The 26,868-nt window shown below is 40.7% G+C and overlaps 1 long non-coding RNA gene across 2 annotated transcripts in view; it reads right to left on the reverse strand.

Moving 5' to 3' along the window:
• Nucleotides 1–1,458: 1,458 nt before the first annotated feature.
• The window catches only part of LOC311589408, a 129,832-nt gene continuing 104,422 nt past the window's right edge, over nucleotides 1,459–26,868 (reverse strand). For both annotated transcript variants that reach the window (XR_014776533.1, XR_014776534.1), the window contains exon 5: nucleotides 1,459–1,614. This is a non-coding gene — a long non-coding RNA (uncharacterized lncRNA). The remainder of the gene's footprint in view (nucleotides 1,615–26,868) is intronic.

Consider the following 26,868-nt stretch of genomic DNA (forward strand, 5'->3'; position numbering starts at 1 on the left):
CAAAGGACAATGAGCTCAGACTAAAAGGTCTGTAGAGAGAAACCACATGCTTATCAATAACATAGTGCATAAATTATGGAACAGACACACAACAGAAATACAGAGTGATGTAAACAAAACTTCACCACAGTCAACGGCCTCGACACATCTCATAGACACTGCACTGAGGCAAAGAAGTCATCAGAAATGACATCACTGCAGTGGCCCATCTACAGAATGTCTGCATTAGGTAATTTTGGGTTGCTGTGACCAAAGTCTCCAAGAGAAGACTCCACTGAGGAGGTGGAGGTGGGGGGACTTATTTTTGCTCACATGGAGCAAGGACTGTTCATGGCTGACCAAGAAGAAGAGAGCATGACAGGCACAGATCAGGACTGATATATCCAAGGACCTTGCCCTAGGACACACTCCCACCAGCTAGGCTCCACGACATTCCAAAAATAGTGCCACCAAACCCAAAACCAAATAGAAAGAGTGACTTCTTAGGAGACTGTGATGGCTAATAATCTATGCCGGCCTGACAGGGTTTAGAATCACCACAGCAACAAGAAAAACTGATGAGAGAGATGTTATAGTCAACCCACAGTCGTGTCTCACTGTCCCATGTATAGTGCTGAAGGTGCAGATCATATGAGTTCGAAACAACCTTATCTCAACCCTAGCTATATAGTCATACAACATTCTACCATAACTGAGGAGGCTAATTGCTTCTGGCGCACAGTTTGAATTTAAACAGGGACCAAAAAAAAAAAAAACAAACAAAAAACAAAAAACCAACCCACCATGCTTATTGAACCACAATTCTGCTATATGGAAGGGGAGCAAGAAGTTACTTACTGCAGTGTAGAAATTCTGTCTTGAGCTAAACTCTATGTGTAGAGATTTCTTAGCTATACATTGAGAAGGAACCGAGTTATACATCTGGCTTATGAATATTACCCCAATGGAAATGTCAGAGCAGAAACCATCAGTTCTCACTGACTACGTGGCCTTAGCTACTTCTTCAAATGGTCTGAGCTGAGCTTTCTAGCATGTACCAGAACAATCATGGCAGTAATGGCCAAGAGTGTGGATGACGTGCACAAAGTGCCCAGCACTTTACACAGCTTATGATAAGCATAGAAGCAGATATATGAACAGGGCTTTGTGGTTGTTGTTGTTTGTTTTTGTAACACATCTCAGCAAACCTGAGGAGAAAGGCCACTGCCAAGGGGAGCTTTACTGTCAATGGAATTTCATTTCCTAGATGATGAATTCTGTGAAAGTCTGTGCCAAGTCCTTTCTTTTCACATTTCCTCCTGGTAGTCACCTCCTGTGATAAAAACAAAGTAGATAACTGAGCCCCCAGGGAAGCACAGTGGCCAGCAATCTCTTGAATACATTGCCTCGAAGCCCTGCATGGATTCACTCCCTCCCCTTACTTCTGTGCCCTATGGAATAAAATGTTCAAATCTCTTTTAAGTCCAATTCCTGAGCATCCAGAAAAACATGAGCCTGACTAGTAATTCTTGTGATGTCTCGAAACAGATGGCAGAGTGCCAGGGATGCTAGAGATGTCCACACTGACACAGGACAGTGTTCTGGATTCTCCATCTACCAATCTTTGTACCATTTCTGAGAAGAAAAGTTTATATCATAATTAAATATACAGAAGCATATTCTTTATAGAATATTTCTGAATTGGATTATATAAGCATTAAAATTATGTAGAAGAGATTTAATAGTGGTTATTAACAGTTTAAATTTATTTCAATTAACTTTTTCAAATCATAACAACTGTATGTATTTATGGAGTACTATGAGGTATGTTATGATACATGTCTACATTGTATAGTGTGCAAACTAGGGTAAGCATATCAACGTTGGTCATTTAACATTTCTCTATGGTTGAAACATTTCTGTGGAAATATATAAATGTGAAATATAAAACACTATCATAAGCTACGGTAACCTGGCTGCAACACAGCATACCAGAAGTTCTTGAGCCCATCTGAGCAAACCAAGTTTGCTCCATTGCCCCCAGCCTTTGCCAACCATTATGCTCTCAACATCTTTATGCCTTACATGAGTGAGCTGAGGTGATGTCACCATCTCTAGATTCTTTTCCTCAACATAGGAATCTCCATTTCCCTCCATGCCACAAATGGTAGGAACTCACTATGCCTTGAAATATATCAATGGAGGATACGTTCTATATGCTTTTGCAATCCTAGCCCCCATACTCGTGTGAACGTAGAATTTAAAACCCGGGTTTGACTCTAGCTTTACACCATAAGACTGTAACCTTGGCTAAGTTACGTGAATTTTCTGTTATCTGATCACTGGGAATGAATTGTATGAAACTACCCAGATATTCACAAAAATGTATATCTCCACATGGCTAATCAGGATTTCCTCTATAGTCAATGTGTCACCTATGGAAGGCTTATGCTTTCCCTCACATGGTTTGAGACGCCATTCAACAATACTCACCCTGAGCTGAGATAGTGACGCTGGGGTGAAATGGTGGTACCCTTACCTCATCCACCCTCTACCAGTCCAGACACATATGTTTGTCTGGGGCCCACGTCAATGCCTCACTTTTCTCCCATGTTTTTGCCTTGATAGAGTTCTTTACCCCTGGGGAGGGCTCTGTACATTCAGTGTCTGAGCCCTTGAGAAATGCTAAATAACAGAGTCATTAACTGCCTCAAGGAATTAGCTGGTGTTTGCTTGCTTCTGGGAAAAATCAATGGTTCTTGCCAGGTTTCTCAAAGGAAGCAACTGAGCCTTGCAGAACACTGGAGATTAAGGCCTGAGATTTGATTCTCCCTGGATGCGTTTGTATCTTTATATCTCAGGAAAGAAATGAGTACATACCAGAGATCCTGGATCAGAGCAAGACAGGCTTATGTGTTACCTTAAAAAGAATTTTATTCCTTTCATGCAGAGACTTAGTCACATGCGTTGGTACTTTGATTCCCATTTGTGACATATAATCCTCTGATTTGATGCTGGGAGTGAAAGAAAACTTTAGCTTTATTGAAATGTGCTGCTTGAATTGAAAGCACTGGGGCTTTCTCGACCTCCGTCAACTTCTTAATTGTTTAAAAATGTTTGACTCATTCAATTATTCAATTGTTTAGAACACCCACTGGTAAAATGGTTTTGGTGGTCAGCGCTATTCTTACCCCCTTGACATCACTGGATGTCAAGAGAGTGGTAGGCAATTTAAAGCTAAGAAGTACATTTTGCAGTACAACTCTACACCCTCCACAATGCCCAGAACTCACTCTATTTTCTCACCCAAGACCTTCCTGTCTGATAAGTGACTCTGATTCATTGGACCCTCTGGTCTAGGTTCTCAATGCTGATGTTATGACTTAGGTGTAAAAGGTTCCCATAGAGGTTCCTGTGGTTGAACCCTTGGTCCACAGGTCTTTGGGAGATTACAGAGCCTTTAGGACCCTTCAGGACCTTTAGGGCTTTGCCTCATAGGTCATAGCCTGGTTCTTCTTTAGACCTAGGCTGGTTCCCTGCTTCCTGACCTTCCCAGATGTGAGCGTGATTCAGTTGCTATGCTTTCTCCACCATGGCAATAGTACCTCACCATGACAGAGCACATCACCATGGCGATATTGCATCGCCATGATGGAGTGCATCACCATGGCGATATTGCATCACCATGATGGAGTGCATCACCATGGTGGAGCTGCAAATAGAGCTCTTTTCCCTTACCTGTTCCTTATCATGTACTTAGTTACTTCTCTCCTTGCTGTTATCAACACAGCCAGTGGGCTGTCTCCTCTCACTGATGCAAACTTTAGGAGAGCAGTCCCAGATGAAGCTGCCCTACACTGTGACTTTCTGTCTAAGCAGGAGTCTTCATTGTTGCTCGGTACCACTAGACCTCTCTAGCTCTGGAAGGGATTCATCTTTTTATATGCCAGTCACATTCAATTTCATGTATATTTTTTTTTAGGAGCAAACCCAGCCAAAATTGCTCATTATACTCTTGTCCAAGGAACATGCCTGACTTCGGCTGCCAGTTCCATTTCCTCTTCATAGTAACACTACCATCAATTACATGCTGTCCTTCCACAGGACAGACAGTCCTGTGCACGAGGCAGGTGCAATCAAAACCTTTACCACCAATGAGTCAGTCTTTACTCTCACAGGTTTACAAGGGCACAGATGATTACGGTCCTGTCTGTTTTGTTTCTTAGACTGACCTGTCTCTTTCCTGAGGATTTTATTACCCATGAAATGTCACTGGAAATTACTCACGTCCTTTGATTTCTTGAGATTGCTATGCTTTAGTCTGCTATCCACTGAATGATATTTCCCCTGTGAATTCTGCTCGTTCCTTATTCTCTAGTAACCCTGAGACTTTACTATTCAGAGTGTGAATAGAAATGGAGAATTCATGTGTTACACATCATTACGAATGGACTGCTCAGAGGAGGTTTGGCATAACCATTACTATGCTAAGAATTAAAGGCTGGCTACACCAATATTATGACTTCAGGAGGTAGGGCTGGAGTGGGAATTGGAATCAGAGGCTGACACTAAAAACCGGACATATTGGAAAATTGGAATATTAATTATCTAGAGAAGTGCTTCCATAATAACTTTCTCTTAAATTTTTAATTGAAGTCAGGAATGGAGATAGCTCCAGAAGTTCTCTTACTGTATAGAACTGTCTTAGCTTTTCTACGGTTTTTGTTTTATTTTTCCATATGAAGTTGAGAATTGTTCTTTCAAGATCTAGAATTGTGTTGGTATTTTGACGGGAATCACATTAAATCTATAGATTGCTTTTGGTAAGATGGTGATTTTTACTATGTTAATACTACTTATCCATGAGCATAGGAGATCTTTCCATCTTGTGATATCTTTCTCAATGTTTTTCTGCAGAGCTTTGAAGTTCTTGTCAAACAGGTCTTTCACTTGCTTGGTTAGAATTACATTAAGACACTTTATCTTCCCACTCAAACTAAGGCACCAGCCAAGGACAATACAGGCAAGGACAATTCAGGCAGTAAACTTTAAACCCCTACCCAGATCTAGCCAATGGTCAGAACATTCTCCACAGTAGAGAGTGGGATATGACTTTGTCACATACTCTGGTGCCTCACCTTTGACCGTGTCCCCTGGAGGGGGAGACCTGGTGGCACTCAGAGGAAGGACAGCAGGTTACCAAGAAGAGACTTGATACCCTATGAGCATATAGAGGGGGAGGTAATCCCCCCCAGGAACAGTCATAGGGGAGGGGAATAAGGGGAAAATGGGAAGGAGGGAAGAATGGGAGGATACAAGGGAGGGGATAACCATTGAGATGTAACAAGAATAAATTAATTTTAAAAAAAGACACTATCTTATTGTGACTATTGTGAAGAGTGTTGTTTCCCTAATTTATTTCTCAGCCTGTTTGTAATTTGTATACAGGAGGGGTACTGATTTTTTTTTAGTTAATTTTTTATCCGGCCACTTTGCTGAAGGTATTTATCAGCTGTAGGAATTCTCTGGTAGAATCCAAGCTGTACAACAGAGCAATAGTAATAAAAACTGCATGGTATTGGCATAAAAACATACTTAGTTAATAAAAGGAGTCATTTCAAACACCAAGACATAAACTCAAATACCTAAGGACACGTGATTTTTGACAAAGAAGCCAAAACCATACAATGGTTTGATTACGTTTAGTATTTAAGTCCAATATTTAATGTTTCAAAGGACTTCCTATTAACAACATTTCTGATCCTTGTTAAGAGTTCTCAGGGCATTTGTCCTGAATAAGTTACCGATGGATACCCCTAAAAAGTCAGTTCAGGCATAAGATTGCATGGGGTCCCAAACAATCACAGACTGGCCTATAAAATGCCACATATTCTCAGGCTTCTTCAGTGATGCTGATGAATTCAAAATGGTTTCAAGAGTGTTCTAAAAGATCAAAGATGACACAAGTTCCTGAGTGATTTCAAGGAGGATGCAAATGAGCCGCTTGGTAACAAGTACAATATGATCCAGCACTAAGCAGACTAGAGGACAGGGCGGAGGGGACAATGAAGAAACTGAAATACTAAAAATAACAAATTGAGATTTAGAAGAATTGAAAAGTTTAACAAGTAAAAGAGAAAAACTAACTATAAGCCTCAGCATCAGAATGGATCAAGAAGAAGACAGATTATCAGAGCTTCAGGACAAGGTAGATGATTAGAACATTCAGACAGTGGAGATGACACGTTCAGAAAGTGAGACCAGAAAACATGAGGTGTTCAGAACTCCATTAAAAGACCGAACTTATGGATCACAGATGAAGTACAAGCTAACGGCACATAAAATATCAAATAACTATGACAGAAAATTCTACAAATCTAAGGAGAGAGGCATCCAAATACAGGAGGCCTTTAGAATGGCAAATTCAAACAAACAGCAGCAGCAACAACCGCTGCTGCCTCTCCAGAGCCAAACAAAAAAGACGAGGCAAGAACCTCCATACACATTACTGTTTAGACAGTAAGTAAACAAAACAATCTTGAAAGGCACAAGAGAGAAGCACAAAGTCACATTTAAAGGCAAACCCGTCAAAATAATAGCAGAGTAATCAACAGATAGTTGAAATGCAGGAAACCATACAACGTATTGTTATGTTTGAAACAGAACTTTCAATCCAGGTATCTGTGTCCAGAATACCATAATACAAAGAAATGAAAATAAATACATAAATATAAGGAAAGAAAAAACTTGCACTGTAAACACAAAATAAAAGAACTCATAACTATGGAGCCAGTGCTACAAAATACTTGAAGGAATATCTTATGCTAAGTAAGGCATGAAAAGGAATAAACCATAGCAGAATAGTCCATTAGTAAGTGAGCATTGAAGAAGTTCCAGACATTATACAATAACATTATAGAACTTAAGACATACCTTTCCATGACAACTATAAATATAGATGTCTCATTTCTTTAATCAAGATACAGAAGACCAGATTGAATTTAAGAATCTAGGATATCTACTTGTCTGTAAACAACAAACAAACAAGTAAGTAAATGTACCTCACTGGGCAAGACAAAAACAGCTTTCAGGAATGGGAAAGCACATGCCAAGCTATCAGAATGGGAAACAAGCAGACACAGCCACACTACTAATAAGGATGAAAAGACTTCAAACCAAAATTAGTCATCAATCAAGAGGATAGTAACAATTCTAAATATATATACATTGAGCATTAGCTCAACTAATTTTATAAAGCAAAGTACAGGACACAGATTAGCCACAACCCAGTCATAGACAAAGGCTTCAGTCTCACATTCTCACTAGTACATAAGTCACACAGAGGAAAAGAGTCAACAAATAAATATCAGAGTTAAATGACACTATAGGTCAAATGGACTTTACAGACATCTAGAGAATCTTCTATTTGCCAACTATAGAAGGCACAGTTTTCAGAAGCCCATGGAATGTTCTCCAAATGGTCCATATATTAACAAAGCACAAGAAAGTGAAAATAAGTTCTTGTATTTGATCACAATTTAATAAAACCAGACATCAATATAAAAAAAGCCACAGAATATAACAATACAATGTTGAATATGAATGGATCATTAAGGGAGGTTGGAGGCAAATTAAAAAAATCCTAGAATTGAATGAAAATGCATACAACATACTAGACTCTATAGGATACAATGAGAGCTCCTGTAAGAGCAGATTTTATAGCTATAAATGCTCAATTAAAAAATAATTAGTGAGGTGGGGGCTAGAAAAATGGTTCAGCAGTTGAGAGCACGTGTTACTTCTGCTCAGGACCTGGTATGGGTTCCAGCATGCGGATGGTGACTTATAGTCACCCAAAACCCTAGTTCCAGGAAACCTGGTGCCCTCTTATCACCTCTGTGTGTACCAGGCACATATGTGGTGCACATACATACAATGCAAAAGACTCATATATATGAAATAAAAACGTAAAAGTCAACAAGTGCTGGTGAAGGTGTAGAGAAGCACTTGCCCAATTGTTGGGGATGTAAATGTGTCCATCTATTATGGAGGATATGACAAGTCTTGTAAAATAAAAAAAACAGCTATTTTATAATCTACTAATCCCACACTGGAATATGTATTGAAAGGAAATGAAATTGATATGTGCAAGAAACATCTGCACCCTCCTTCTTATTGCAGCACTATTCAGTAGATCCAAGAAATGGAAATAATCAGCCTTCTTCAACCAATGAATGGGCAGTGACAATAGAATGCCTAGATGATAAAATAGAATGCAGCAAGAAGCAGAGTGAAACTCTGTCATGTTCGTCAACATGGATGGCACTTGAATTTGTTGGAACACAATCCAATAATAGAGTTGTATGAGGAGAATCCTGAGTGCTTGTGATACAACCCCAAGAAAACAACGTATGAGTCTTGTGACCTTAGTTTCTTCAGAAGATGAAATATTTCTTGGAATGTGTTTTTATGCCCCTCCCAGATGTAGCAAGTAGAAGTGAGTTTATGTCAGATTACTCATTTTTGTTTGCTTTTATTATTGAGTTATTACTCTCTGGAAAAACATGCTTTTTCCCCCACATGTAGTTTCTTCTTTTCTTAAACACTGAGCCATCTTTACAGGCAAATATTTATTTTATTTTATGTATATGAGTAATTTGTCCAAATGTGTGTCTTTATACCATGTACATTCCTGGTGCCTGTGGAGGTCTGAGGAGAGAGCATCAGGTTTCCTGGAACTGCAGTTATAGATGATGGATGAGCCACCATATTGGTTGAGGTAGTTGAACCTGGGTGCTCTGGAAGAGCATCCAAAGCTCTTAACCAATGAACTAACCACCCCTCCTTATAAGCTTTACTTATGTGATTTTTCTTAGCCATCAAAGTATAAATTGTCTGACACTCTAAATAAAGAAGGCTATCACATGAGATGCTAGTCTGCCTTAGCTGTCTGTTCTATTCTTCCAGGTCCCATTTCGTCTATAGCAGTAATCAGAGCTCTATTTGTTAAATGAAATATGCCAGTCATCAAATGCACTGTATGATCTCCTTGATACACTGAACTGAAAAATGTTGGTCTAGAAGAGTGGTTCTCTATCTGTGGGATGTGACCTTCTTGGGGTCAAATGACCCTTTCAGAGGGGTTGCTTAATACCATCTGTGTATCAGATATTTATATTACAATTCATAACTATCAAAATTTCAGTTATGAAGTAGCAATGAATATAATTTTAATGGTAGGGGTCACCAGAATATGAGGAACCATATTAAGGGGTCACAGTATTAGGAAGGTTGAGAACCAGTAGTCTAGAGGATAAGTGTAGAGTTGGTTACCAGAGACTAAGTGGGGATGGGAGATAAGTGGAAAAATGGGCAAGGTTGATAAAAAGCACTAAATTATAGTTAAATAAGAAGGTAGGCTGGGTGATGGTGGTAACACGTCTTTAATCACAGCACTTGGGAGGAAGGGGCAGGTGAATCTCTGTGAGTTCAAGGCCATTCTGGTCTTCAGATCGAGTTCCAGGTCATTCAGGATAGCCATGGCTATATAAAAAAGCCTGTCTCAGAAAACAAACAAACAAAAAGAACAAGAATAAGAAATGAGAAGGAGGAGGAAGAGGAGGAAGAGGAGGAGGAGGAGGAGGAGGTGTAGGTGTTGGGGCATCAATGTGTAAAAACTCTCTTTATACTTTTTCTCACTGAAATAGGAAGAGTATCAACTCAAAATGGTAGTGTAAAGGAGATACTGGGCAAGAAGGAGAGAAAAGATGTGAACTAGACTTCTATAAAAATGTGAGCAAGAGGAAACCCTGGGAAAGTACAGAGGAGCTCAGGACATCTCCTGGTGACAACTGAAATGAACAATCACAGATTTAAAGTAGATGGTGCTGGGTCCCACCATAGCCATGGTAACTCATGGAGGAAGTAGAGAACTGAGGATGTCATGGCTCAAGAAATAGAGACTGAAGCTATAATACAATCAATTAAAAGTTTGGGTAGTAGGAAAAAAAATATGAGGTAGTGTCTAGGAAAGATTTCTTAGCCAGGAAGGGAGCATATGGTCTTTGGAGAGCTGAAAAACTTCAGGTAAACTGTTCAAGGCTTTGGTCTTATTCATAAAGAAATTGTCTAAGACAAAGCAGTGGGGCTGGGTAGCCGAGACTCAGTAGAATATAATTTCAGTATAAGGGGTTAGGAAACTCAGAGAGCAGGGCAACAAAAGAAGTGGCCTTACACATAGTTTTTTTTTAAGGCAATCTGGAGTTGTAACAGGGGTTGTTAAGTCTAAGATGATGATCTGAGACTGAGACAGGGAAAGACAGATCTGAAATGGAGCTGTGGTACACCTGGCTTTAGAAAGAAGAGAAAAAAAGAAGAGTCAGGGCTTTGTGCTCAGTGTTAGCTTGTATCAAGGACAGAACTCTAGGGCATATAGTATTTTGAGAGAGTCAGACAGGAGCCAGGCTCTGTGAAAGAGTGAGTACAGCCAGAGAAATTGGAGGCTACCCAACTGGTAGAGATTGTGTAATTTTCTTCCAATTTATTTATTCCTCTCTCCTCCACTCATGCCTCCCTTCTGTCACACTCAAGGATGCAGCTCACCCCATTTCTCAAGCCAATCGATTGTTAGCGGGTATGACGCACGCCACGTCTAAGCAAAAGCTTTAATTAGCATGCACAGAATGTCCCTGTTCCTTTTGTTCCCGTCCTCCACTATGAGAACAGCCTGGGCCAGACGGTGTCTAGTCCTTCGTCATGAGTTTCAAAGTGGGAAGTCATGTGGAGGCCTGCCAAAGCTGGAGCAAGAACTAAATGTTGGTTTGGTAAGCCATTGATTTGAGGAGGTTATTTGCAGCTGTTAGAAAAGTCAACTAATTCTGCGATTGTAAGGATTGTAGGGACATGGCACGAAGGAGAAGCTAAAATACTTAGGAATGTCACGTGACATGGGAATCGAAAAGAACGGAAGCTCCGTGTTAGAAAGCACTATGAAACTCCTGGTATGTGTACAAGTTCAGGGTTACTGTGGGCTTGGAATGACGTACCTGTTAGACGCATGCTTTCTTTTTGTTACTCATTCCTGGAAACAGGAAACAGAAGGCTTTCCTTGGTTACTTGTTCTGTGTGGGGAGTCCTTTGGAGACGCAAGATTTTGAGACTAAAAGAAGTTCCTAATAACAGAAGCAATATGCTGGCGCCCACACATGGCAATCCACCTAGAAGGAAAGGTGCCTTGGTACCTTGGCTTCTTGAGCCCTTTTCTATGCTGACTTTTAAACAGTACAAAATGTGTAGGGTAAATGTGTAGGTCTACATATAGTTCGTTCCTAGACACATAAAATAAATTAAGTGCTGAAAGTCATCAAGTAGAGCTTGTTGTCTTGAATGTCTCTGCGTTGTCCTACAGGAAAGGTGGTGAACTTTGGGATTATACTTCGGCTTAGCATATCTTAAGGTCTGCAAACTTGGTTTTATGACTTAACTCACCAACTTTAATTTTTTTTAATAGAGAAAAAGAATAATATATATATATATATATATATATATATATATATATATATATATATATATATAGATCTTGTTATTCTTCAAGTCAAAAAATGCTGAGGAAGCACTTGGCTTCCATAAATGTTATCTTGCTTCTTAAATTCCTTTGTATACACAACAGAAGCCTAAACTCTTAACTGGGATTTCGATGTGTTTGGACACAAACTAGGAGGACTGCTAGTAAAAATCAAATTTGAAGGAGAGTTTGGAGTGAGAGGATGACAGATCACATTTCCGAGCTGACACTGGATTAAGGGAGGCAGTTTTGTGTCCTTCCCAGAGAGGAGACATCTACATGGGCCCAGCTCAGCCAAGTCCAGCGGCCTCAGTCCTAATAACACAAACAGAAAACTACGGAGCAGAGACTGTACTGCACATCTGCATCAATCCTGCAAAGCACTTCCTCTCCAGTTGTTCTCCTGGAAATGGAGCAAAGCACTGTTCACCTGAAAACACAACTCATGGAGTTGGGTGGCGTCTCCATTCTTCTAGTGGGGCACATAACAGAGAGGATACTAGGTGTTTGCTCCACTTGAGGCACTTGGTCAGCATTCTTGGCATGAATGCTTGAGTGTTCACAATGACTACAGTTAGAACTAGGAGTTGTGCGTCAGGTGGCCTCTTGACCAACAGACAACAGTGATGAGAGACTCAAAGCAAAAGAGCAGGGGAGGATCACTGAAAAAGTTTTATATGTCTCTTTCTGAATACCTGGAGATGAGTTCCAGAGATTTAGAAAGGGGTGTTATCAAGTGTGGCTGATAGTAAATAGAATGTGCATATACGTCATTATTCTGCAGCTCACTTAGATTCCTTGCCTGGTATTATCTGGCATCAGAGAACACTGTCTTAGATCTATTTAGTCAAAGAGAGGACTAATCTTTGAAAAGCACTATATTTTCTCCTGGTACTTTGATTAATACTCAAATACCCATCTATTTTCTCCTGCTCTCTCTGCATGTGTATGAAATTTCACATCACAGTTTCACACCCCTTCACTTGTGAGAGTAAAACAAATTTTTTTAAAAAGCATTTACCCCTGAAAAATGTTATAAGCATGATAATCTCTCTCTATTAGTGTTGATAATAAAGAAATTAGTAAAAGAAGGGTCTGGAAAGGCAGCAAAAGTGCTGAGCATGAAGGCATAAATTCAGCTTTTGGAGTAAGTTTTAGAGAAGGGCCAAGAGCAAGAAGATGGGAAAGAGGCAGAGAAAAGGTTGTGGCCATGGAGACAAATTTTATCACCTATACAGCTCAGCTTAGGATCTCTGCTAGCTCTCAATTAATCTAACACAAGGCACAATACAATTTTGATGGTTGAAAATATCTGAAGATTGTGGGTTTATGTGAGTAGAAACAGAGGGAGAGAGGGCGAGAAGGAGGGACAACATACACAATACTGGTCTGCTATACAGGTAAACCCTGAACACCATGTTTCTCTGTGATAGAGATTCCCTGCTGAGCCTGGATTTGGTGTTTGAGGATCCTCTATGGATATGCAATCCTTCTTCCAATAAACTGATTTCCCAGCTATCAACCATGCCTTGAGAAATCATCTGTTCTAGGTATCCCCACCTCCCCAGAGAGAAGCCTTGCCTATGGTCCCTTCCTAGAATGGCCCACTTCCATTAACTAACTAAAATGGGCATAGGAGCCACTTTGAGCCAGCCTAAGCCTTCTCTGATGGATGTTCTGAGTTCATGGGCTGCCTATTGGGAACCCAAAGCTGTCAATCAGGCCTGTTTCCTATCAGCTTGTCCCTTGGCCCAATCTTAATCTTTGCCTTTCTTAGTGGATTCAAGGACTCCTTAATAAATATCCAGGCGTGAGTCAGCTTAGAATAGAATTTAGCCGGGCGTGGTGGCACACACCTTTAATCCCAGCACTGAGGAGGCAGAGACAGGCAGATCACTGTGAGTTTGAGGCCAGCCTGGTCTACAGAGTGAGTCCAGAAAAAAAAGAATAGAACTCAACATAGAACCTGAGAATTGCAGATAACAATGGGAAAAGACAGAGAGGCTCACCCAAAGGAAAGCGTTGTTCGGGAGGAATACATCACTGTGGATACATTGTTAGCTAGAACCCAATCTGTTCAAGCTCTCCAGACCCAAAGTACACAGAAATACTGCACAGTTCAAACAAGCTTGTGTATTCTACTTAAAAATTCACGTAATTTCTTTCCCTCCTTAGGAAAGCATACAACTTTATTATTAACTTCCGGTCAACAGAGCCGTCAATCTCTCTGTCTCTCTTTGTCTCTGCCTGTCTCTGTCTCTGTTTCTCTCTCTCTCCTCTCTCTCTCTCTCTCTCTCTCTCTCTCTCTCTCTCTCTCTCTCTGACTTTATCTTTTATCTTGATAGGTCAGGAAAAAAAAGATAGCTCAGGAAAATATTAGCAATAAACTATAGGCAAGTACATAACCCTTTATATAATCCTTTAACATTCCCTTGTCGATATCACCTACTCTTTTAAATTGTCTTTGCCATGGGGACTCATTTACTTTTTCACTTATATTTTATCATGTTATTGAGTTTCTGCTGAAAACCACTTCATATTCTTTCGTAGGATAAGTCATCATGTATGCAAATAAGTCAATAAATTAGCAAAAGGAATCATGATTCAGTATCCCTCGTGCCATAGCATCCTATTAGGAGCCTTCCCATTGCGATGGGGCATCATTATGGAAGTACAACCATCTGATTAGAGAGCAAGCTGATATCAAACGCACAGGATATACAAGGTACCTTCCATAGCTACTGCCCAGTACAACTTCTGATTTCGAGATAGGAAACGGCAGTGTGATTTATAAAGCATTTTAAGAGTCTAGGCACCTATTGAGCAGATAAAATGTCATCAGTCTCCGAAGAATTGTCTTGTACCCTCGGTGGTGACTCATCTGTTATAATCGTGTTTTACAGTGACAACACTTGGGTTGAAGAGGTCATGGCACTTAGTTTCATGAAGTAGGGAGCAGCAGCACCATCCTTCTGGGAGATTATTTTCTCCATTAAATTCCCTATTGAAAGTAGAACAGCAGCTTCACTATCAGATTTCAGGGTTTCCTAAAAGGATTACAAATCTATTTTCTGTCTTTTGTTCTGCTGATTTTGTTATAGTGATTTTGCCATGAACCGCATAGAGTTCACATTAGTATTCAGTACCTGATAATACTGGCTCTTCATCATTGCTCTAGCTTTTCAGAGCGTTTCTGGCCATTCCTGTTTTATTTATATCTTCAAATGAATTATAGTTGCCTTGTCTAATTGCAACAACAGAATCTGATAGGGTTTTATGCGTTGGAGATAGAGATTGATTTTGGAGGAATCACACTGTTCTGATAGTCCACATTTTTATTTCCACTTGCTTTTGATTGGTTTTGCCTTTCTAAAAAGCATTTCAGTTTCATTATATAGAGCTAATACATTTCTTGTCTTTCAGTTCATTTTCCTGGGCATCTCAGAGCATTTCCTGCCGGGTTTAATTAGTGATAAGTGTATATTCCCTTTAAAGTATCTACTCAGAAACGCCATGGTGCTATAGCTGAGAAAGAAAGTGTAGTAGTGAAGGAAACCATCACCAGAAGGAAGAATGGAAAACAAGTCTTGACCGACTATACAGGAGACACAGGAGAGATATCTAAACTATATAAAGAACTGTAAAATTCAAACAACAAAACCCCAAACCATGTAATCAATGGGGTCAAGAATGTGTGATAGCCTGTGATGCTTCACCTGTAGCCAAGGGGCAGAGAGACCTGAATGAATGCTGCTGTCCCATGTGCTTTCTCCCGTGTCTGGGAATGCTAGCCCACAGACTGGGAAGTCCACATTTAGCACGAGTCTTCCCATCTTAGTTTACCCAGGCTAGAAGCTCCCTCACAGACGTGCTCAGAGGTTTGTCTGCCAGGTGATTCTAAGTCTTACCAGCCTGACAAGCAATAAATATTAACCATCACAGGAGAGGATTAGCAGGAGAGGACATGGGAAGATGGAGAGGGAGCATAGGAACAGGGATAAATAAGCACAAAAGTAGTTTCCGCTATGGATATAGACTCCATAGTCAGTTACATTATTTTCTGTGCCAACAAAATGATTTTTTAAAAAAAGTGTTGTCCTATACACCTTGCTGCTGTGACTAGTTTTGTTTTGTTCTTATTCTTTTGTTTCGGGTATTGAACTTAGGACCTTGCGCTTCATAGGCGAGCACGCTCAAACTTTGTTACATACATCACTGGCCTTCATGTCTTTCATATACACTGGAGTCTCCAAATTAGCACTTTGCCCCAGCTGCTTCCTCTCCTGAGAAGGGCTGTCATGTTGTGTTTACCTTGCTGTCCCATTCTTGTCATTTAGGTGTCAGCTTAAGCACAACCTCTCTAGACAATGCTTCCTGTACTAACACGAGAAGGCCTGTCTAGTGATACTGCGCTTTGACTTCTTACAACTGGATGTGATCATAGTGATTCCTAGGTAATAACATCTGGGCAAATCTGTCTAGTATCTAGGAAACACCAGTCTGTTGAATGTAAGTGGCAGTTGTTCCTTGTTAGCTCTTGTGAATTTGTCTTCATCTCTCTAATTCCTGACTGTCACATCCGGCTACCATCTCCTCAGTTTAGTACAATATAATCGTCCCCACAAATCAGAGTTTCTCTGGCTTACAGGAAAGGAAAGGAAAGGAAAGGAAAGGAAAGGAAAGGAAAGGAAAGGAAAGGAAAGGAAAAAAGGGGGCCTGCTATCCAGAGCCCTGCTGCAGTTCCCCAGCCTTTCTGCCCAGAGTCTAATGTTATCTATAAAGGAGGGAAGGGGGGCTGCTACTCTCAGTGACCTAGAGAGGGCAAGTTCTGCCTTTCCCAGGACAAACCATCTTAAGGAAAATATGTGTATATGTATATGAATATATATATGTATGTGTATATGTATATAATGTATATATATGTATATATATACACACATATGCATATATATACATAAACACACCTATATACATACATATAAACATACAAACATACATACACATACACATACACACACAAATACATATATCCTATCTATCAGTTTGGAGTAGCTCAGGGGCTGCTTTTCACTGTCAGTTTGATAGGATTTAGACTCACCATGGAAACAAACCTGTGTGTGCATATGGGGTTGTGCCAAAGAAGTTTAACTACCTGGGAAGACGCTCCTTGAATCCAGGCAGTAATCCCCATGGGCTGGGGCCTTGGACTGAATAAAAAGGAGACAGTGAAGTGAGCACCAGCATTCATCTCTCTGCTCCTTGGTGACAGGTGCAGTATGAGCCCCTGACTCTCACCTCTGCTGCCAGGATTTTCTCACCAGGATGGACTGCACCCTCAAACCCTGAGTCAAGTAGCCCCTTCTTTAAGTTGCTTTCATCAGCTATGTTGTCACAGTAATGAGATAAGTAATGGACACAGAGGCTCAAAGGAAACTGAGGCTTATAAGCAGAAACTGGGACGTGGTCTCGTAACATGATGATTTTGCTTGGTTCTTCATGTAGCTTCCAGCTTCCCCCCCCCCCCCCTATTCCTAATCATGTAGCTGCCTGCCCACCCATCCTCCTTGCCTTTACCCTTCCCAGCAGATTGTCTAGGCTACTACCAGGATGTGACCTGACGTCTTTCCTACCGGATTAACAATAACCTAAAGGGAGTTTCCTTTTCCTGTGGGCTTGTCTACAGGGAAAGAATTTTGTTAGCCTGTGTCGGGTCACATGTGCATCCCTGAACCTATTGCCACCTTACAGAAATGAATCAGGACTTGGATGGATTATTCACAGTCTGCTCTCATTCTCTTGCTGAGCACTGCAGATTTTTCCCATGGTGCCGTGTTTCTGGGTGCAGAAGAAATGAATGAATGAACAAACCGGAAGTATATGCCAATGTTCACCAAAGGCAGGCATTTAGTATTAGAACTGAAGGTTTCTGACAGTTGCATATTTGTACAAATATCCCATACACAAATTCTGAATCACATAGGAAGTTACTCAAGTAACAGCTGAAGTTTGTATTTTGATATTCGTGTCTTCATTTTAGCACTTTTTATTTTTATGCTAGTGGTGTTTTGAGGATTTGATGAAGAATTTATGCTGCTTATCTTTACTCAAGTATTTGCCTCTGTTAATAGAGTTACAGAGTGTCCAGTGCATTTGTTACCTTGCCAGTGCAAGCTGTTGGCTTATCTTATACAGGAGAGCCATTTTATCATTCTCAATTCTTAAATTCCAGTCTCAGTACCAAACTGCATGGGAAAACTGACAAAACTTCTGTTATGAAATTTGTAGAAACACTTAGGAGAGCCCTCCTGAAGGTTCCACCTGACATTTTCTGTAATAACTTGGGAAAGCACATAAAACCATCAGAACCTCATATTACCTTTGTCCAGTGAGGACTTTCAGTGTCAACTGCACAAAATTGGGGGAAATCAATTATTACACAGGTCCACTCAGAAACTGAAAGTACTAGAGTGATATTTTTAGTGACGTATAGTAATTTAAGTCTCTCAAAAAAAAAACCCAAAGTATATTATGTTTAAAACTACCATCATGAGCACATGAAGGCCTGCCTACAAAACATGAGGATCAGAAACATTTCGTACGTTGTTGTCTTAGAATCTTATTTCAGTAGGAAAAGATAACATACGGTTTTGAGTAAATATAGTCAGACAACTCAATCATGCCTTGTGTTGCATGAGGAACTGTCATCAGCTTGCTCACAGGGCCAGAGAGTGGGGACTGAGCGGGTAGAGGTGAAGCCAGAGAACAAAAGTGGCACGGAGCTGTCACTTCTTGAGGAGCATGAGGGGAAAGTCTGAAAGCAGGTTTCAACAGGGTATCAGTGAGTCAGAATCTGGAACCAGTTCCAGCATGGACTTGTTGTCTCCAGAGTTCTGACATGTCACAGGCAAACACAAAGAGCTGGGGCAGGAAGGGATGAGTGGGCTGGGATGGCTCCACCATCTCAGGTGTGCCTGGGCAACCAGCTACCTCTGGAATTGTCTAGGTTGATTTTGTTTGCCATGGCCACTGTTAACAACCACAGACTGAATGACTTATAACAAAATGAGTTTTTTTAATTTTATAATCTGCAAATGTCCAAAGTTCAGAGTTAAGTCTGAATGGGTTAAAATCATGGTGCTAGCAGGACTGGTTCCTCCTGGAGGCTGTACATTATTTGACTTAGAACTTACTTCTATAGCCCTCCCAATATATATATATATATATATATATTCCTCTCCCTAACCCTTACTCAGCTCTACCGTTCTATTCTGTTCCATGTTTACATGACAAAATAATTCACATGGGATCATGTGCCTGTTTTATTTAACTTAAAATAATTATCTTCATGGTTTTTGCAAGTCAGAGTTAATGGTCACCCTGGCTGGTTCTATTTCTGGGCTATTATACAGAAGATTCCATTAGATAGCAGTGGAACATTCAAATGCATATATAATAGTCGCCTTGAGTATACATGGGATATGGTCCAAGCTAGAGCAGGCATTAGCCTGAAACAAAGCTTACACTTTAAAGACGGATGAAATAATTTCAAATGCCTTTTCTAACTATGATGTGACTAGAAAAAAAAAGCCAGGAAATGTTTGGGAAAATTAATTGTAATATGAAAATTCCATATCTCTTTTAATTTTTTAAGGGGGCAGAAAAAAAAAAACCAATTTTTCACAATTGATAAATGAAGATTGGCTGAGGGAGTGAGAAAGTAAGAAAGATAGACAGACAGACGGATTGTCCTCCTGTCATTCATAACAGAAGTGGATGTTTGAGTATTTCCTTTCCTACCCCGAGGTCCACAAGAATGACTGACTCTAAAAGGCTCTGAGCAATGTCTGGCAACCAGTGTTGCACTAGGAATATTTAGTAGGTAGGTTTGTTCCTCATGTTGTCTTGCTAAATGTAGTGTTGTTGCCAATATTGCCCATGAGCTTCAGCAGCTGATGCTGGTTATGCCACTCTGACTAAAGACAGAACAAAGGAGACTTAATGTGTTGCTATAGCAATAGATTCTCACAGAAGAAGAAAATGAGAATAGAGAGGAAAGGCACTTTTTTTTTTCTCCCATTACTATGTTCTCATTTGCTACGCAGTTCCTTTTTTCATCCCATTGTGCCGGCCTTATTTGTTTTCTGGACATGACATGAAGCTTTAATTGTGGGGTAGCTGGCTGTGTCTATATCAAAGAGACTCAAAAAACAGGCCTCGGAGTGATCAGCCAGAAACCGCTTCCTGAGGTGATGGCCAGTAAAGTGAGACATGGGGGCTAAGCAATTACCTAGTGAGTAAGATCAATGTAGACAGATAAACCAGACAATGCGCTCTCTGCTCCCCAATCTTCCTTTCCATTTTTAGACCAGAATTGCTAGTGAAAGCTGAAAAGCTTGCTTTGACGTCACTCTTCCAGTGTGTGCTTGGCAGGCCCACTCAAACCATGTCCCTTGTCTTTGTTACGTTGACCGTGATACACCTCCACATCAGTGCTAAAGGGAGAGTTCTCATTTTAGTCAGGAGCAGCAGAGAATTCTGACTTAAGATTATTCAGGACTTGTCAATGTTACTATCAAACACATTTCAGTGTACCTTTAAGACATGGTTGTCTATGTAATAGAACATTCCACCAGAACACCACCTATTACAGCTAAGACCCCAAACTGAATAAAAGCAGTAATAAGAGTCTTTAATGAGACTCCTCAGTTAGCTAGAAACAATGGAAGTGGCCTCAGAGTAAACCAAGATGGCAAGACACTTAGAGAAGGAGATGCAGTGTGGAAAGGGAAGGCTGTTAACAGCAAAGCAATCAATGCTTACAGTAAAGGAAAAAAAAAAAACAACATGAGGGGAAATGGGGCTTGATCTTACTGAAAGAGGAAATGGGCATTATTAGTTTCTACCTGTTTTCTCATTAGCTATTCAAAGTACTGCCTGCACTTACACTGTTACCTGAGCGGATCCCAATGGGATAATGCTGTAGGCCACAGGCAAGGTAATTAAACAAGCTTGGGTGGAGCACTACTTCAGGTCCTCAGTCCCCGCTCACACTGGAGATATGCAGATGTACAACATCCTGTTGCTCTTGTGTCATCCTTTGGGGAAAGGGTAGTCTTGCCAAGAGTCTTCTGGAGTTATTGAGTATTCCTATCTAAGACAAGAAACCTACTGGAATCCATTGGCTTTACTTCCGGGGTCTCTGGTTACCTGGTGAGAATAAGTGAAGGGAGGGATGCCTTGATTCTAGGACACAAACACATGAACACGGAGCTGGTGGTGGAAAAGCAGCCCAGAGCCTGTATTGGTTGCTGTTGAGCCTAGTGAAGAAGCAGCCAGCCAAGAGGTGTGTTTAGAATAAGTCTTCTTTAAAGGAATGCTTGTGGCCTTCTAGAGAGCATCCTCTGGAGAAGATGAGCTAGGACAAGAACAGGAGTTCAGCAATGTGAAATGTGCAACTCTAAACAAACAAACAAACAAACAAACAAAACAACGTACAGTGCTAATGTGGAAAAAAACACTCCAACAGAAGCTATGGAATTTTAAACCAGCCAACATGTCCTTCTAGTCCCCAAGTGGTGAGCTGTTTTTAGATTGAATCATAGACATTCCTGTTTTTTTGTCAGGGGACAAGATGAAGGTCTTCGTAGTGGATGTAAATATGTTTTTGTTTTGATCCCAAGTGTGGGATATGAAACAGACTTCTGTGAGGGTGTGTGGTGTTTTTCTGCTGGAAACAGACTTGTGAGAGAATAGGTGGTGTTTGTCCACTGGAAGAGGAACCGCCTCTTGTGGGGCAAGGTCTTTGCCAACTGAGAAACATCCTCGTATGGAATCTGAGAAGAGATAGATATGTAACCGAGCCCAAAACAAGAGGCAAGGCTTTTTGGTCTGGGCATCATTTCCTTGTTTGGCTGTTCATGGCTCCCCACTGAGACTCTCCTAGAGAAAACTGTCCCAGTGAATGCTTCGAGGTTCCGGCTGCTGCTCTGAGTTCTGGCTACTGTGCTTGCAGTCACCTTTACTGAATTGCTGGTTTGCTGCTTAATGGGTCTGCTGGAATCCTGCAGACTACGCCAGTGGAATCACTTCAAGGAACTGAGTCTAAAAAGGTCTACTTCTCCTGTTCCCATTACCCTCTTTTCTCTCCTATCTAGGGTAGGTGGGTTGGAAGGGAGATATAAGCAGTAAAGAACCCCAAATAGAGTAGGTTTAAAAAGTTCTAAGCCTACAGGTCTTGGGAAAGAAAGTATAATAAAAGCCAAAGAGGAAAACAAACATTTGTATATAAAAAGACAAATACTCTCAAACTTAAACAAACTCCTAAAACACCTGGAAATACCCAGGACTCCAGACAAGGTATCCTCAAAGTGTTTACTTAGCAGGCAGATGGAAAAGTCACGAGCACACTAAGACCTGCTAGCCAGGTGTGGTGGTTTGAATGAGATTGACTCCCATAGGCTCATATATTTGAGAGTTTTGTTCCCAGCTGGTAGAACTCTTTTGGAAAAATTAGAAAGTATGGTCATGTTGGAGGAGATGCACCATTGCTGGTTACTTTGAGGTTTCAAAGTCATGCCAGGCTGTCTCTTTATGTCTCCTATTGGTAGGTGAGATATGAGGTCTCGGCTACTGCTCCAGCACGTGCCTGCCTGCCACTGTAACTGGCACTCACTACTTTGTGTGCTCCTTTTTATTTTCCCATTCTCCATGCTGTTTCCATCCTTTCAACCCCCTAACACTAGATAGGAGAGACAAAAGGACAGAGTGGGAAAGGGGGCAGCCATTATTGTTAAGAAGTCCTTCCTGCTGATTAGGGGTGTCAAGTTCCTTGGGACAAGTTTCATTTTCACTGACACAATATATAATTTCTTCCTGTGGTCATTTCTTTGTGCACAGCTACTTAACAAACCGCAATCATCAGCGTCCAACAACCAACCAGCAACCAGCCTAGCAGGGCTCTCACATTTTTTTATCCTCCGAAAAGTCGAACCAGAATTTGAAATGTCACACAATCACAGACACTATCTGCATCTAGTCAAACCATGTCCCTACTAGAACACAAGGCAAATCATACCTGCTGTGAAGCCACCCCATATCCCTATGCCTGGGATAAAAATGAAACTATATACTTATACTATCGCTGTGCTTTTTTTTTTTAAAAAGAAACCCAAATTCCAAAATTCTCATTACATGCTGCCATGTTTCCCAACATGATGGTCATAAACTAACCCTCTGAAATTGTAAGCAAGCCCTCAATTAAATACCTTCTGTTATGAATTGCCTTGTTCATGGTATCTCCTCATAGTGAAAGAAGAGTATCTAAGATATCACTCTTCCTAAAATTTATATATGTGTGAACAAATTTTCATATTATATGATATCAACTATATATGCATGTAACATCTAAAGTATACATGTGGGACATGTCACAAAAATACCTTCACAGAAACATTTAGACTCCGGGGGGGGGGTGACTAAAGTCAAGTTAACATGTAAAGTTATACTAACATTAAAGTCAATAGGAGCTATACTGGAAAACAAGGATACCTTAAAAGCAACCTATTTTTAGCTGAATTTACTTAGACATCTGAAATAAGAAGTAAAAGAAAAATGAAAGAAAGATAAGATGCAAAATATCAACTCTTCTAGCTATTCTGGTTGCTTATCAGCATGAACAGTTCGTCTAGTTGTATATTCATGAAACAAAAAGTATAACCAATAATTATATTGAGCATCTACTTTAGAGACATGAAGCTATAGGAAACTGTGGCAATGTAGAGACTCCTGTGTGTTTTGTGTTCCCACAAGTACCACTGAATCACACTGTACAATGGCGCATAAAGCGTGATGAGTGCGTTGCTACAAGTCATTGCAAACCTAGAAATTTGGTAGTGGTAGTAGTGGTGGTGGTGGTGATGATGATAATTGTGATGGTGATGGTGGTGTGAGGAGGAGGAGGAAGAAAAATTTGAAAGAGGGGAGCAGCAACCACAGACACAAATAGTAATAAGAAAAGAATGCTGATTGAACTCAGTAAAAGTAGACTTTCAATTCTAATCCTGAGAGAAAAAAAAACCTAATTAAATATTGGACATACTTGCATGACTCCAGTGAGTCTATGAAGATTGCCATATATGAGAGTACAGGTGTGTGTGTGTGTGTGTGTGTGTGTGTGTGTGTGTGTGTGTGTACAGATGAGAAAAAGAACCACAGATGACAGGCAAATCAGATGGCTTCTCTAAGCTGGTAGCCCACTTCCTATGAACTGTAGTTGAGACATTCTTTATAAGCACTTTTTTTTTTTGAGACCGGGTTTCTTTGTGTCGCCTTGACTGTCCTAGACTCACTTTGTAGACCAGGCTGGCCTTGAACTCACAGTGATCCTCCTGCCTCTGCCTCCTAAGTCCTGGGATTAAAGGAGTGTGCCACCATGGCCCGGCTTGCTAACACAACTTCAGTGATTGCCTGCCTATCAAGTGATTTTTTTTTTATCATCATCAATATCCAAGAGGCCTTCCATTCTATATGAACTCAGTGTCTTCTTTGTTCATAGGGTATTTAAGAAGCTATTAAGAAGGGTAGCTTACAAAATAGTCCCTACATCTGTAGATCACATGGGTCAAGTTTAGTGAACTGTTAAATAATCCCTAAGTTTATCTATCACATGGAAGAGTGCACATTTTATTCCTCTAAATCAAAGGCTATCTTATAAGGAGGCAGTGTCCAAACAGCCTTCTCTCCATGCACTTACAGCACAGCATCGCATTATTCTTCCATTCTGAAATCATTCTGGAACTTCTATTATGAAGCTAACTGCATCATTAAGCAGCTATCAACAACAGAATAGAAAGCAGCAGAGTCATAACTGATTCAATTAAAGCAATATTTTAAAATATATTTCATATTCAAAACCAAATATTCAGAGAAGTATCACCAGAAATATCATCTGACTACCTCTTATTTGCAGTTGGTGATAGAAAGAATGTTCGATTTTTGACTTCCTAGAGAAAAGCTCACATGAGAATTAGTTGTGGATATCTACTGAGTACTGATTAGCTGCATGTACCTATGCTTGATTGTGAGGAAATCTGAATATTTAGTCTCTGTGTGTCCATTTGTCTGTGTCTGTGTACGTGTAAACCATCCATGTTTGTGTAAACAATCTATGTGCAGGTGCTTGCAGAAGCCAGAAGCAGGCATCAGATTCTCTGGAGCTAGTGTTGCAGGCCCTTGTGACATGGGCTAGGAATCTAATTAAGGTCCTCTGACAGAGTAGCAAGTGAGCCATCTCTCCAGCCCCAACTGTGAAGAAAATTTGTTTGGGGGGTGAGGAGGTAGCATAAAAGATGACCAAAAAAAAAGTGAGCTAAGATAAAGGACATAAAAATCTGTTTGGAAGCGTGTACCGTATTATGCAACATGTCCATAATAATACGATAAGGAACGTGTAAACCACTAGAACTGTGAAGATTTGAAGGGAAAGGCTGTGGTGGTTTGAAGGAGAGTGACCCCCATAGGCTCATCTATCTGAATGCATGGTCTCCAGTTGGTGGAACTGTTTGGGAAGGGTTGAGAAGTATGGCCTTGCTGGAGGAGACGTGGCATTGAGGGACATTCCCAGTTAGCTCTCTCTGTGTCTTCTTCTCTCCTCTCCTCTTCTCTTCCCCTCCCTCCCTCCCTCCCTGCCCCCCACCCCTCAACTCCTACTTGTAAGCTCTCAGCTATGGCTCCAGTGTCATGCCTGCTTGTCACTCCCTACCATGAGTCATAGACTGTAACCCTCTGCAACTATAAGACCCAATAAACTCTTCTATAAGTTACTTTGGTCATGGTGTCTCTTCACAGCAACAGAAAAAGTAACTAAGACAGCAACAGTAACTAAGCAGACAATAGTTGGGAAGAATTCATGGAGGGGTTATTTAAGCCTGAAATTGGGATTTGCAAGAGAAAGATGTTCACAGAATGAGAGACAAAGGCTAGCATTCTGAGCAGGGTCAAGAATCCTTCCACAATGGCAAAGAAGGGACAGCGATGGCAGGCTTGTAGTCAGACAGAAGGTGCCTTAGCTGATTGATGCTTCTTGCTGGAAGGGGTAAGATAAGTTTGCTAGATGGTGTGAAAGTTAAAGAGTATTCTGAAATTCTGCTTCCTTACAGAAGGGAAACAGCTGGCAGTTCATAGTGGCTCACATACCAGGAAATGGGAATTGTTTCTTTTTCTTTTTTAATTGTATTAATTTATTCATATTACATCTCAATGGTTATCCCCTCCCTTGTATCCTTCCATTCCTCTCTCCCTCCCATTTTCCCCTTACTCCCCTCCCCTATGACTATGACTGAGGGGGGGATCTCCTCCCCCTGTATATGCTCAGAGGGTATCAAGTCTCTTCTTGGTAACCTGCTATCCTTCCTCTGAGTGCCACCAGGTCTCCCCATTCAGGGGATGTGGTCAAATATGAGGCACCAGAGTTCGTGTGAAAATCAGACCCCGCTCTCCACTCAACTGTGGAGAATGTCCTGTCCATTGGCTAGATCTGGGTAGGGGTTTGAAGTTTACGGCCTGTATTGCCCTCGGCTGGTGCCATAGTTTGAGTGGGACCCCTGAGCCCAAATCTGTCTATCATAATGTTCTTCTTGTAGGTTTCTAGGACCCTCTGGATCCTTCTACTTTGCTATTCTCCCATGCTTCTCTCATCTAGAGTCCCAATAGGATGTCCTCCCCTCTGTCCCAGTTTCCTGGTTAGTAAAGACTTTCATGGGACATGCCCCTTGGGCTAGTATGCAGATATAACTCTTTCTGCTTCTGGGTTATGATGATCCTAATGGGAACTGTTTTTAACTGCCTGATTCATGCAGTTGCAAAACACTAAAAGCAAAGGATCCAGGCAACATGAGTCACCCTGACACTGCATGATCTGGGGACATGCTCACCAGCTAGGAATCAAAAGACACAGGCTTGCAGCTTGCTCACAAGCTGTGTGATCCTAAGAAACACACACAACCCAAGCATCTGCCTCCTAAAAGGAGGTATGATCTATTCTTTCATCTATTCTGTCCATAGGGAGAAATAATGTGTTAGAGCCATCTGCATAATTGAGTGCCACGCAAGGGCAAGCATGCTCTCTATGTTACCTGTTTGCACTGCATTACTGAATTATGTGTGTGTGACTTTATAATAATAATAAAAAACAAGCAAATATTATCTTTATCATAATTCTCCAGATAAGGAAAATGAAGCTTAGAAGAGATTTAAAAGTTCATAAGGCAATGATAAAGGCAGAATATAAGTCCGCCATGTGACCTACTGCAAAGACTCGGTTCTCATTA

Source organism: Acomys minous, assembly GCF_964271855.1.
Source record: "Acomys minous genome assembly, chromosome: 18".
Lineage (NCBI taxonomy): Eukaryota > Metazoa > Chordata > Mammalia > Rodentia > Muridae > Acomys > Acomys minous.